This window comes from Malus domestica, chromosome 09, assembly GCF_042453785.1.
Source record: "Malus domestica chromosome 09, GDT2T_hap1".
NCBI lineage: Eukaryota > Viridiplantae > Streptophyta > Magnoliopsida > Rosales > Rosaceae > Malus > Malus domestica.
This window is the reverse complement of record NC_091669.1, coordinates 7,713,417-7,727,270: the sequence shown is the minus strand read 5'-3', so window position 1 is coordinate 7,727,270 and position 13,854 is coordinate 7,713,417. Positions and strand designations below refer to the sequence as shown.

The 13,854-nt window shown below is 40.6% G+C and overlaps 1 pseudogene; it reads right to left on the bottom strand.

Moving 5' to 3' along the window:
* Positions 1-2,607: 2,607 nt before the first annotated feature.
* LOC103442925 (2-alkenal reductase (NADP(+)-dependent)-like) lies at positions 2,608-6,206 on the bottom strand (annotated as a pseudogene).
* Between the last annotated feature and the right edge of the window lie 7,648 nt (positions 6,207-13,854).

Sequence of the window (13,854 nt, the reverse complement as noted above, 5' to 3'; positions counted from 1 at the left end):
TCATTAAACGGTTCATAAAACATAATCATTAATTCATGCTTTTCATTTATGCGTTTCTACTATTAAAACATGTATTTTAGAAGGGGTCCACTCACAGATACTTCGCCGCTGAAGAGCCACGCAAACTAGCGAAGACGAAAACGCCATAATAATTGCTCCTAAGCACATAAAGGGTCCAATTAATAAAACTCTATTATAACAATTGAATTTGGGAAAACAGACGTCAAAAACGGATTCAGGATGTTGAATTACCCAAAGAGAGTCCCGGGTAACTTTCGTAAAAGTCAACAGAATATTCCCTAACAGAGTATTCTCTATAAAGGGTTTGGGCCGGTTAGGGTTTAGGGTTTGAAAGGTTAAAGGGTTTAGGTTAAACTTTTAAAAGGGTTGGTCTCTAAAGGGTTTGGGCCACAATGGGTTTTGGGGTTACTGGGGTTAAAGCCCTGCCCACAGAAAGGATTGGGTTGCACCTAGGCCCGGGTTTTAAAGGAATGGCCCAAAGGGCCTTTAGTTTGAAAAAGAATAAATTAATTAATTAAAAAAAACTAAAAAGGGTTGGGTTGGTGCTTAAAGGGCCTAAGGCCCATGGTGTTTTGAGAAAAGGCCCAAGGGCCTGGCTTATTAGCATTGAGGTCGCCGGACCTAATCGAAGGAGAAGGCCGGAATTCGGCCGGAAATTAGACAAACTTTGAACACTCATAACTTTGTCAATACTCAACGAAATCGAGCGATTCAAAAATGAAAATTATAGTTCTCGAATAGATGAAGAGAATGATATCTTGCATGACATCAAACTTGTCGTGGTTTTGCAGGAAAATGCCTCGAAAGCCGCAGAGGTCGACGGAAACTGGGTAAGATTCAAATGAGTATAACTTCTTCAATACTCAATGAAATTGGGTGAAACAAAAAGGAAAGTTATAATACTCAGCAAGACGAAGAGATTGATACCTTGCACGTCGACCAAATCATGGTGGTCACGAGTATTTGCTGGAATCTGGGTTTAGTTCTCCAAGGTGGTTTTCCTGTGTCATAACGTCCCCAAGACAATACCTATTTTTATTAAAACTACCAGAACGTTGAAAAGGAAGAATGAGTGATGGTATTTCGAGCCTCATTTATTCAAGAATAGTAAAACTCGCCCGTGTGGGTGTGCTAAGCATGTTTGGGTGGTCTTTGTGTTTCACAGAGGAAGAGGGAGAGAAGAAAGGCCCAACGATGGTGGTGCTGCCGTCGTGTTTTTGTATGCTTGTGTGTGTGCACGATCGACGGTGAGAAGGGAAGAATGAGGTCGAGAGAGAAGTGCAGAGAGTTTCGGGGAGAGAAAGAGAGAGAGCTATAGAATGAGTTATAAAAATCAGAAAAACAAAGAAAAGGGGAAAGGAACCGGGGGACAAATCAGGGGGTGGGCCCCCTTAGGCTCACTAATTAAGACAAAAAATCCATTTTTAAATAAAAACCCAAAACTACCTTTAAAATCGGGGGTGGGGTGTAACAAGCTACAACATTGCCACCACGGCATACATCAATGCAAGATGAATATGACTCACATAGAGCACAGGGAACTTAGACTTTGGTACCATCTCTAGAAAATAGGGCAATTGTTGGGAGTAAATGGGTGTACAAGGTTAAAAAGAATCCAGATGGGAGTATTTCAAGATATAAAGCAAGACTAGTAGCTCAAGGATTCTCACATGAGCATGGTATTGATTATTAGACACTTTCAGTCTTGTGGTAAGGCATACAACTGTTAGAATGATTCTAGCCTTAGCTGCAATAAATTATTGGGTATCTTAGACAACTTGACATCAAGAATGAATTTATGCATGTTGATTTGCAAGAAGAGGTGTTTATGAAACAACCTCAGGGTTTTGTTGATGCATCGCATCCTACATATGAGTGCAAGTTAATCAAATCCTTGTATGGTCTGAAGCAAGCCCCACGGGCATGGAATTCCAAGTTCACTAGTTATTTGGTAGCTTTACAGTTTGTTGCTTCACCTTCTGATACAAGTTTATTTGTCAAAGCAGATGATACAAATATGATAATCCTATTGCTTTATTGATATGACATCATACTTACAGGATCAAACTTTTCAAAACTTCAACAAGTTATTCAAGAATTGTCTTATGTGTTTGAGCGAAACTTATCTATTTCTTAGGATTGTAGGTTCACTACATATCTAATGGAAATATTCTTATGAATCAGTCTAAATACATTAAAGATTTGATTCACAAAGTAGGTATGGATTCCTGCAAACCCACAACAATTCCATGTAAACCACATTGACAATTACTTGATGTAGAAGGCACTATTTTGATAGATCCAACATTGTATAGGAGTCTAGTTAGTTCATTGCAGTATTTGACTTTAACAAGGCCATATATTGCGTATGCAGTTAACTCAGTATGTTAGTTTATGTCTACACCAACAGAATCACACTTTGCATCTGTCAAGAGAATACTGAGATATCTTCACGACACAATTCAAATGTGTCAACAAGTATGTTAATTTCGTGTGTGCAAACAATTTTATTAAAACTAATTAGCACAAACGCCTTTAAATTCTTAAAAAGTTCACAATTAATTCTGGAGACTTCAATTTCCCAAACAAAAAATCTTTTTCATGAAGCATTAATAATGCCCTTAACATAGATTTACTTCAACTCAATAAAATCACTTGGCTTGGATTACTACTTTCCCAACATTAGAGCTGGTGAAAAGGGATCCTAGGCTCTCCAATAATATTTCAATTCCATGGAAGATTTTGAGCTTAGAATAACCAATCTTGCCTTGCTTTACGTGGCTCTCCATCTCGGTTGCAAAATCTCCATAACGATGCAGGTATGAACCCACCAAGAACCCTTGCATATTCACCTCCTTTCCGATTAAATTCAGCAGATTCCTCACCCCCTCTCTCTCAGTCCAAACCTGAACAAATTAAATAGATGAGCTTTGCAGTTGAGAAACGGACGAACATGTGTGTGTGTGTATATATATATATTTCCAATAACATGTCTTTTTATGTATATGACAGTTATACGTATGAAGAAGACAAAGGTTAGTAATTGTAATGGTATTAAATTACCTTATTGTAGCCAGATATCATGCCACAAAGAGGGATCTTTGCATGCTTGTTGACATGGTTAAGAGCAGCCTCAAGCATTTCACCGCCAACATTGTCAAGGTAGACATCAATTCCATTAGGGAAATACCTGCAAATTATAAGGAAACCTTTCACATGAGTCTTCATGTACGCTTCATCAAAATCATCACATAAAGGCTAATTTATCTAAATATTAGTATTGATTACTTGCTTAAAGCAGCATCAAAATCCGTCTCTGTGTGGTAGTTAAAAGCATCATCATATCCAAATTCCTCCTTGATTAGCCTCACCTAAAAATCACAAATTATCAACAATATTGGAAATAGCAAATTAATCTATCAGAGAGATAGAAGTCTGTGGTGTAAAATTTCAGAGGTTTACATCAGTGTATTTGAATGCATCATCATATCAAATATCTTATAAGATATTTCATGAGATTATTATTTAATTGATCAGCATTCTAATAAATAAAAAGAATCCATGTTCTACTAAGAATTTGCTGTACCAATTATGATCGAATGTATAAATTCCTAATAATATGGGGACAAACAGAAATTCCAAAGAGTGAACCCTAATAAAAATATTTTCAATGAAAAAATGAACAATGATAACGATTTCGTTTCAATCTTAACTGCTAATAATTTGTCTTTCGCTTAATTTGTCACGTCGCTCTTTAGTGGATTATGCAAGCAATTTTTATTTATTTTCTAGTTCTTACATCGTCAACTCAAATTCCATACTTTATGTCATCTTTACATCGTCAACTCAAATTCCATACTTTATGTCATCTTCATATATATTTGTTTGTCATGTCGCGCTTCATTGGGTCATTGTAAATATCAATGCAACTTATAGTTTAGTTTTTTTATTGATATATTATTTCTTTATATATTACTGCAATATTACTGCCTTAAGCTATATTAAGGAGAGGGTAGGAGAGTTTAAATTCGAAATGCATTAGGTTGAAAAAGAGTAGGTGCCCTATTCATCAAGACAATCTCTCATTTACAATTCTTTTTATTAAGCCAGAGGGTAGTTTGAATACTTCATACTTGACCTCATTCCTAGACGACTTAAAACTTTGGAGATGAATATACGATCTTGAGATAAAATCGAAATAGCGAAACTATTCGAAATAGCCCTTTTAACTTTTGATGGTAAAATAAAATCAAGCAGATCAATTTGATTTTATTATTATTATTTTTTAACAAACGATATTGTCTACATAAAGAGAAGGGGGTGGCTTAGCTTCACAATGAGCTAATAATAATTTGGTTCAAATTCGTCTTTGGCGAAAATCGAATCTAAGACCTCTCACTTATAAGTGAAGAGAAATACCACTAGATCATAGTACTAAGTGGCAAGCAGATCAAATTTTATTTACCAAACATTATACTATAATGTCTTAGTTGTTCAACTTAACTAAATGGTCTATATTTTAAATTATCATTCATAGATCATTCTTGTAAAAGATTAAAATTTGACAAATTTAAAATCATTTAGACATCCAATTACATTGAAGAAAATAACAAATACAGTTCTCCAAAGAAACATTAAATGACTACTATTAAATTGGACAGTCATATGGGTTTGGAGTTGGATATTTTTGGTATAGATTATCTTAGAGGAAAGACCTTAATGATAGACAATTTAGATCCTTGAAATACGAGATTTGCCCTACAAGAGATGCCTCAAATAAGCTCAACGAAAAATTAATATATGAATATATATATATATAACAAAACAAAAAAGGGAAAAAGTAGCCGGCAGCGTACGAGTTTTCTGTAAAGAGTTGAGCAGTAGGAGACAGATATGAGTATATTTTACCAACTTCTTAAGAAGGTTTAGTTAGATGCCATTTTCAGTCAGGACGATACATGGGACGAGAAACCACCATAGCATTGATTGAGGATGAATAAACTTGTGTTGGAATGAAAACTATATATCGATTGTATCTGGGATGTTTTGAAAAATACTCTAATTTACCACTATTATTGTTCGAACTGAATGAAACGCCACTTAAGCAATTAACTAGTTATTCACTTCTAAACAATGCAACAGTGGTATTTCATTCACTTTGAACTAGTTACAGATTAGAGCATTTTCTAAAATTTAATCTACTTACCTTCTCATCTGATCCGGTGCTTCCGATGACCCTGCATCCTCTTAGCTTGGCCAACTGTCCAGCATACATTCCAACAGCCCCAGCAGCAGCTGAAATGAACACATTGGATCCTGGTTTTGGGTCTGCCAGCAACTCAATTCCCACCCATGCTGCAAACCCCGGCACCCCTATATTTTATCATCCACAGTGGATTAGCCATGACACAAGTAATTTTCGTTTGAATTATTTTGAAGTAAAAGAAAGTACGATCACGGAACTCTAATTTGAGCTTCTTGATCATCCAGTGAGCACTGAAAAATTATAGAACGTCCAGTTTATAGTGCAGGAGGCTAAAATAGGAGTGTCGTTGCCTCTACCATAGCTAGGGAAAATGCAAAAGGAGAGAGATTGGGAAAGAAAATTGTTACCTAACAAGCTGATATATTCAGGCAAGGGAATCCCACTATTTGTATGGATCTTCCTTGCTATCAACTGGGATGGTACCGCACAATATTCAGCAACAGATGTGAATGCACTGACGACTATGTCACTTCAGCATAGTTACCATCTTTTGACCGAATTACCCTTCCAACCCCAAATGCTGTAATTACCTGCATGCATAAATTATAATCTTAAACTGTAATTTTGATATCAATGTTTAAGCATGCTTGCATGCCCATGTTACATGCATGTGCGATTGAATATATTATGGTATGCTTGCACGAACCTGGTCAAGGTTGAACTGAGGGATGCATAGCCCATCTTCCCGGCCAGTGATGCTGCTCCGTAAATATGGCTCGATGGAGATGAAGAGGGTCTCAAGAATGACATGTTGTTCGGGAATGGAATCAGGGGATAGTGAGAGTGTGACCGTACGGAGTTTGAGATGATCAGAAGTTGGAACGCCTTCAGCTGCATAAGCAGCCAAGTACCATTCTCTGCTTTCCACTTCTGCCATCTCTCTCTCTCTCTCTCTCTCTCTCTCTCTCTCTCTCTCTCTCTCTCTCTCTCTCTCTCTCTCTCTCTCTCTCTCTAGCCTAGCTTATTCACCTTGTATACTGATTTTGTTTCTTCTTAGTGCCGGCCTCTTCCTTTTTAATTTGTATAGCATGATATGTGTTGATGCAGAAAATCAGAGGGGTTTTGGAACAATGTAAATCCGACCGTGAATCTGCAAGAAAGTAAATAACACAAGATGTATCGTGGTTCACCCCAATGTTTGGGCTACGTCCACACTGATATTGTATTTCTCTAAGATGTTGAAGAGGGAGAGAGAGAGCTTCTGAGGGTGAGAGAGCTCTTCTCCATCTGAGAGGTTTGAGGGGATAAGGAGGCTTAAGGATTGGCCTCTCCCATTATGAGGGTGAGGAGTCCCTTTTATAGAATAAGGGCTCCTCACTTATTACATATTTGCCCATTCCTTTATTACATAATTACATTTTGAGTCCCCCGAGTATTTATACGAGATCTAAATACGGAGGCCCTAATTATGGTACAAACAGTAGTCCCTCAAATCTTCAGTCAAGAGAGTCTTTTGGCTGGAGACTTGAAATTCAGTCCATGTGTGGGCCGAAGTAACTAGATGTCGTCTAGAACTGATTCTCGATATGAGGCGGTGCCCAATCTGAAATGATGCTCAACGAGAAGTAGCACATGTTGCGAGGCTGCTCTGCTTGTGGCTTATGTTGCCTTGGTTGGCTCGGCTTGTGGTGTTGAAGGTGAGGGAGTCCCTTTTATAGAATAAAGGCTTGCTCCTCAATACATAAATGATGAGCTAGAGTTGATGCTAGCGGTGAGGCGGTTGCTCAGTAGGCGGCGATGCTCTCTAATGATGGTGAGGGAGTCTCTTTTATAGAGTAAGGGCTCGCTCTTCAATACATAAGTGATGGGCTAGAGTTGAAGCTTGCGGCGAGGCGGTTGCTCAGCAGGCGGCGATGCTCTCTAATGATGGTGAGGGAGTCCCTTTTATAGAATAAGGGCTCGCTCCTCAATACATAAGTGATGGGCTAGAGTTAAGGCTCGCGGCGAGGCGGTTGCCCAGCAGGCAGCGATGCTCTCTAATGATGATGAGGGAGTCTCTTTTATAAAATAAGGGATTGCTCATCAGTACATGAAGAATGGATGCTCTCTAATGAAAGTGAGGGAGTCTCTTTTATAGAATAAGGGTTCGCTCTTCAATACATAAATAATGGGCTAAGTCCCCCAAGTATTTTTCATAAGGCCCAGTTGAGGCCCAATATATGGTACATAATGTAGTCCCCCAAGTCTTTGATCAATAGATTCTGTTGGTTGGAGACTTCAAATTAAATCCATGTATGGGCCGAAGTGGCGGTTGTTCAGATGCGGTATTTGTATACCTTGCACTGAAGCTTTATAGGTGAAGCTTTGCAAGTGAAGCTTTGAAGCTAGAGCTCTGTAAATGAAGCTTTTGAAGCTAGAGCTTTTGTAAATGAAGCTTTTGAAGCTAGAGCTCTGTAAATAAAGCTTTCGAAGCTAGATCTTTTGTAAATGAATCTTGTTGATGCACAAAACCGGAGGTCTTGGAACAACGTAAATCCGACCGTGAATCTGCAAGAAACGGAAATAACACAAGATGTATCATGGTTCACCCCAAGGTTTAGGCTACGTCCACATTGATTATGTATTTATTTGAGAGGTGAGGGGAGTGAGGGAACTCTGTAATGTGAGAGGTTTGGGAGGATGAAGGAGCCTTAAGAAATGGCCTCCCCTAATTGTGAGGGTGAGGGGTCCTTTTATAGAATAAGGACTCCTCACTTATTACATATTTGCCCCTTCCTTTATTATATAATTACATTTAAGTCCCTCGAGTATTTGTACGAGATCTAAATACGGAGGCCCTAAATATGGTATAAACAGTAGTCCCCAAGTCTTCAGTCAAGAGAGTCTTTTGGCTGGAGACTTAAAATTCAGTCCATGTGTGGGCCGAAGTAACTAGATGTTGTCTTGAACTAATGTTCGATATGAGGCAATGCTCAATCTGAAATGATGCTCCACTAGAAGTAGCACACGTTGCGAGGCTACTCGGATCGTGGCTTATGTTGCCTTGGTTGGCTCGGCTTGTGGCGTTTGAAGGTGAGGGAGTCCCTTGCTCCTCAATACATGAATGATGGGCTAGAGTTGATGCTCGCGGTGAGGCGGTTGCTCAGTAAGCGGCGATGCTCTCTAATGATGGTGATGGAGTCCCTTTTATAGAATAAGGGCTCGCTCCTCAATACATGAATAATATACTAGAGTTGATGCTCTCTAATGATGGTGAGGGAGTCCATTTTATAGAACAAGGGCTCACTCCTCAATACATAAATATGGGCTAGAGTTGATGCTCTCTAATGGTGGTGAGGGAGTCCCTTTTATAGAATAAGGGCTCGCTCCTCAATACATGAATGATGGGTTAGAGTCCCTCAAGTATTTTTCATGAGGCCCAGTTGAGGCTCAATATATGGTGTATAGTGTAGTCCCCCAAGTCTTCGGTCAATAGAGTCTGTTGGCTAGAGACTTCAAATTGAATCTATGTATGGGCCGAAGCGGCGGTTGTTTCGAGGCAGTACTTGTATACCCTGTACTGAAGCTTTGTAGGTGAAGCTTTGCAAGTGAAGCTTTGAAGCTAGAGCTATGTAAATGAAGCTTTCGAAGCTGGAGCTTTTGTAAATGAAGTTTTTGAAGCTAGAGCTCTGTAAATGAAGCTTTTGAAGCTGATTGACATGAGTGATGCTCACGAATGTTTATGTTGTTTGACATGAGTGATGCTCATGGATGTTGTCATGAGTGATGCTCATGAATGTTAACATAAGTGATGTTCATGAATGTTGACATGAATGATGGTCATGAATGTTTATGTATGATTGTCATGAGTGATGCTCATGAATGTTTATGTATGAATGACATGAGTAATGCTAATGTATAATTTGGAGTACTGGGCGTACTTTTGATCACCTGGTTGGTGGCATGAATGAGAGTACGGGTTGTACATTTCATCACCTGGTTGGTGACATAAATGGCTAGTTGCCAAATGATTTTAAAGTACGGGTTGTACATTTCATCACCTGGTTGGTGGCATGAATGACTAGTTGCCAAATGATATTGGAGTACAGGTTGTACATTTTATCACCTGGTTGGTGGTAATAGCGACAGGTTGCCGAATAATTTTGGAGTACTGGGCGTACTTTTGGTCACTTGGTTGGTGATAATAAAGGTAGGTTGCCGAATAATTATGGAGTATTGAGCGTACTTTTGGTCACCTGGTTGGTGCTATTTTGGGCTTATGGGCCTTTGCCATCCACAACATGCCAGCCCATTTATTTTGGGCTTTGTAGTTTTTTTTTTTTTTTTTTACCTTCTGATGGGGTTTATACAGATGTCTCTGAAAGATTAAAAAAAAATTACATCATTCAAAAATACTGCTGTAGAAGGTGGGTATGGCAGATGGTTGGATAATGGGATAGTATCTGCATAATTGAAGGTTGGGTAGTGGTATGGCAGATGGTTGCAGAAGCTTTTGCTTTTACTTTTTCTTTTCCTTTTCTCCCCGCTCCTTCTCTGTCTACCCATGTTGCTTTTGCCTTGCTTGAAACGACGAATATGAATCATTGATGACAGCTTGTACCTCTATATTTTGCTTTTTTCGTTCTTTTTTCCATCTTTATGTTTCATCATATCAAAAAGCATTAACTACCTTTATTTCTTTCTCTCTCTGCGTACAGTGAGTATCTTTCTCTACAATATCTCTTGATCTGATCCCATCATGTCCTGTTTAGCCATTTCTCTTCAACCCGCCAATGGATCTAACATCCTGCTCCAAACCCGAGAATGGTTCCCGTCTGCCCGGGCCCTCGTCGTCGTCTTGGCATGAATGTGAACATACCAATATCAGCCTCCCGCATGAACGCCTCTGCCGCTTCTATTCTTTTGTTTCTTTATGAGGATCTTCACAATCACCAGCGGCATCTGCTGCGTTTTCTGCTGGTTTTCAAGCTGAACTGAGTTGGCTGGTCATGTTCTTCCGTACTAAATAACATGATGAGCCTCTGCTGTACTACCACTAGCACAGGGTCGCAATTAACAGAACTAATGAGTTGCAGTGAAACTTTGAGGTCGTTGAGCTCTAAAAAATTCTTCTTCATCAACACCAACGTCCCTCTGATCTTCTTGTCGTCATCTTTTGGGTGATGATCAACGGTAATGTTCTGGGATGGCTTGGCAATTGATGAAACCACAGTTGAAGGTTGAGATTATGCCACATCAGTCATGCACAAGAAACCAGCAGGGAGTTGTTTTATTGGAGCAGTTGTTTGAAGCAACCCAGGTCTGCCATTGACAGACGTGGCACGGTCTGGATTGGTGGTTTTTGCTGCTGCTGCAACAACTGAGTTCAAGGGACTGAGATGCTTAAGATGAACATGAAGCATCTTTGCTTTTTGTACCGTTCCCTACTACATCAACAGCAAGCAAACTGCATCATTTTCCCTCCGTGACTTCACCGTCCGCAGTGACCTCGACAAGATCGTTCGGATCAACAATCCTGATAATGTGGTAAGATGAAGGCGATGGACAGAGTGGGGTTGGCGGGGTCATAGGTCTAGTGGAGGAAGGCGCGGGTGTGATAAGTAAAAGAAGGATGAACGGTAGAAATGTGGCGGGGGAGATGACGGCCTGCGCTACCTCCTTACGGGGGCGGAACTGCCACGTGGCTCTGTTGACCCACCTGCGTGTTCATAGACAACGACGACGGGGGTCCGTACATCGGATGGCTAGACGGTGCTGATGACGTGGTGATAAGGTAATTCGGCGTTTGACCGGAACAGGAGCTGTAGTCATAGTCCATTTATCTCACTGGAATATTTCTCTCGCAGATTTAAGGAAGAAGAAAATTGAGAAATGAGGCTCTATTGTTGTCGCGGTGAGAGGTGAGGAAGCAAATGACATACCACAGAGCAGTTGCGGGACTTGTTGGAGAGGATTGGACCGTCGATAAGATCCAAAGGGGGAGATCGATCGTCATCCTCGGACATTTGAGATGAGGATGATTAAAGGATTGATGGGTTCTCCCTCATAAAGCCTTTCCTTCTCATTCCCCTCTCCTTTCTCTCTTAACAGACTCTGAAACTAGGATGGTGATCTGAGTTTTTGAAGCTGATTCACGGAGGAGGTTGTGGTGAGGTTTCACGATGGTGAGATGAAAAATTGAAAGAGAACCAACATAGCTTTTCGTGTTGATTCCCACAGACGGCGCCAAATGTTGATGCATAAAACCGGAGGTCTTGGAACAACGTAAATCCAACCGTGAATTTGCAAGAAATGTAAATAACACAAGATGTATCGTGGTTCACCCCAAGGTTTGGGCTATGTCCACATTGATTATGTATTTATCTGAGAGGTGAGGGGAGTGAGGGAGCTCTGTAATGTGAGAGCTTTGGGAGGATGAAGGAGCCTTAAGAAATGGCCTCCCTAATTGTGAGGGTGAGGGGTCCTTTTATAGAATAAGGACTCATCACTTATTACATATTTGCCCATTCCTTTATTCCATAATTACATTTAAGTCCCGCGAGTATTTGTACGAGATCTAAATACGGAGGCCCTAAATATGGTATAAACAAAGCTTTTGAAGCTAGAGCTCTATAAATAAAGTTTTCGAAGCTAGAACTTTTGTAAATGAAGCTTTTGAAGCTAGAGCTCTGTAAATGAAGCTTTCGAAGCTAGATGGACATGAGTGATGCTCATGAATGTTTATGTTGATTGACATGAGTGATGCTTATGGATGTTGACATGAGTGATGCTTATTGATGTTGACATGAGTGATGCTCATGAGTGATGCTCATGAATGTTTATGTATGATTGACATGAGTGGTGCTCATGTATAATTTTGGAGTACTGGACATACTTTTGATCACCTGGTTGGTGATAATAGCGGCAGGGTGCCGAATAATTTTGGAAGTACTGGGCGTACTTTTGATCACCTGGATGGTGATAATAGCGGCATGGTGCCGAATAAATTTGGAGCCAGAGGGCCTGGCTCTTTTGGTCATACGGGCCTTCACCCTCCATATGACATTGCAGCCCATTATTTTGGGCTTGCCTTTTTTTTCTTTTTTTTTTTGTTTTGTTTTGTTTTTTGATTACCTTCTAATGGGGTTTATACAAATGTCTCCGAAAGATAAGGAAAATAAATTACATCATTCAAAAATAAATCTGATCCTCTGCTTAATGGGTCACGCCCATAATTCCCTTTTCTGCATGCCATCACCACCGCAATTATGTCTGCTTTTTTTATTTTCTTTTGCTTTCTGCTTTTCTTGATCTCCCTGCTCCTTCTATGTCCACCCATGTTGCTTTGTAAGGTATCTTTTGCTTGCAAACCCACTTGTTTTTCTTTGATAGCCTGGTCGTGTCCATCCATTCTCACTCCCCCTTTTTCTTTTCTGTAAAGGAAAAGAGACTTTGGGGAATCTGTGAAAGAAAAGAGAGAGCTTTTTTGGTGCTTTGAAGACATTCTTTTCTGTAAAGGAAAAAAGAGACATTCTTTTCTGTTACTTTTGGCGCTGCAGCTAATGGCGTGAATGAAGATGACGGGCCATGAACAAGAAGAGGGTGCCCCCGTGCAGGCGGTGTCCTAGAGGTCGGCAGTGAGACGGGGGAGTTCACATGAGTTTTTTTTTTAGTGCGAAAACGGTGGCGTTGGGGTCGACGGCGACGGCGAGGTGGGTGCCGAGGCTGGTGTCGACGAACACCGTGGCCTCCACCGCCTTGGAGACCAAACTCCCAGAACCAAAAAGCTGAGAGATCTATCGGTTTTCACTACGCGTGGGAATCGTTGTAGCTCCGCTGGATTAGCACCCATTGTAGGGTTAGGAGACGGGCCAGGAGCATGAGACGGAACGGGAGTATAATGTTGGGCAGATACTGGAGCTCAACACGCTTCGACATGGCCTCTGCTCTAAGGGTCATTCTGTTGTTGCAATAGGAAATTCATGTACTTGTTGTACGAAGAAGGCGACGCTCCAACCATGAGCTGAGAGGCAGCAGCCAATCTCTGTTGCTGGGCTTTCAACCGCAACATCTCCTCATGCTGTTCGAAACCATCGAGATTACTGGGAAACCCCACAATAGCACCAGGAGCGTCTAGGGAATCAGCAAAATCGCAATGCACAAACTTGTAATTGCTTCCATTCTTGCAAAACCCTCTAGCAAAGTAAAGACACTGCTTGAACCCAACTCCCAAAGCAGGGTCCTCCGACCCAATACAAGCATCGCTGGCCGAATAGCTCCTTTTGTGGAAATGGGTGTCGCCATTGTTAACCGAATAAACCCAATCAGGAACCCTAGGACCTAATTCGAGCATGGGATCAATGGAATCGCCCGGCCTCGAAGAGGTGAAGGACACCGCATAAGCATGGACCGCCGACCACGTGGAGAGCCACCACTGCACCTATGCATGATTTATGTTTCTTTCTATTTCTCTTCCTTATTCTTCAAGGGATTTGAGTAAATTTTTTGAACTTTCAAATGGGTTTTCTGAAATCTGAAATGGGTTCTGCTTAAAATTGAAGAGAAATGATTGGAGTGGGAGTGAGAGATGTGGTGGCTTCGTGGGTTTTCTGGGAAAGCTTTGGGTTGTTGGGTTTTTGCAGATTCAT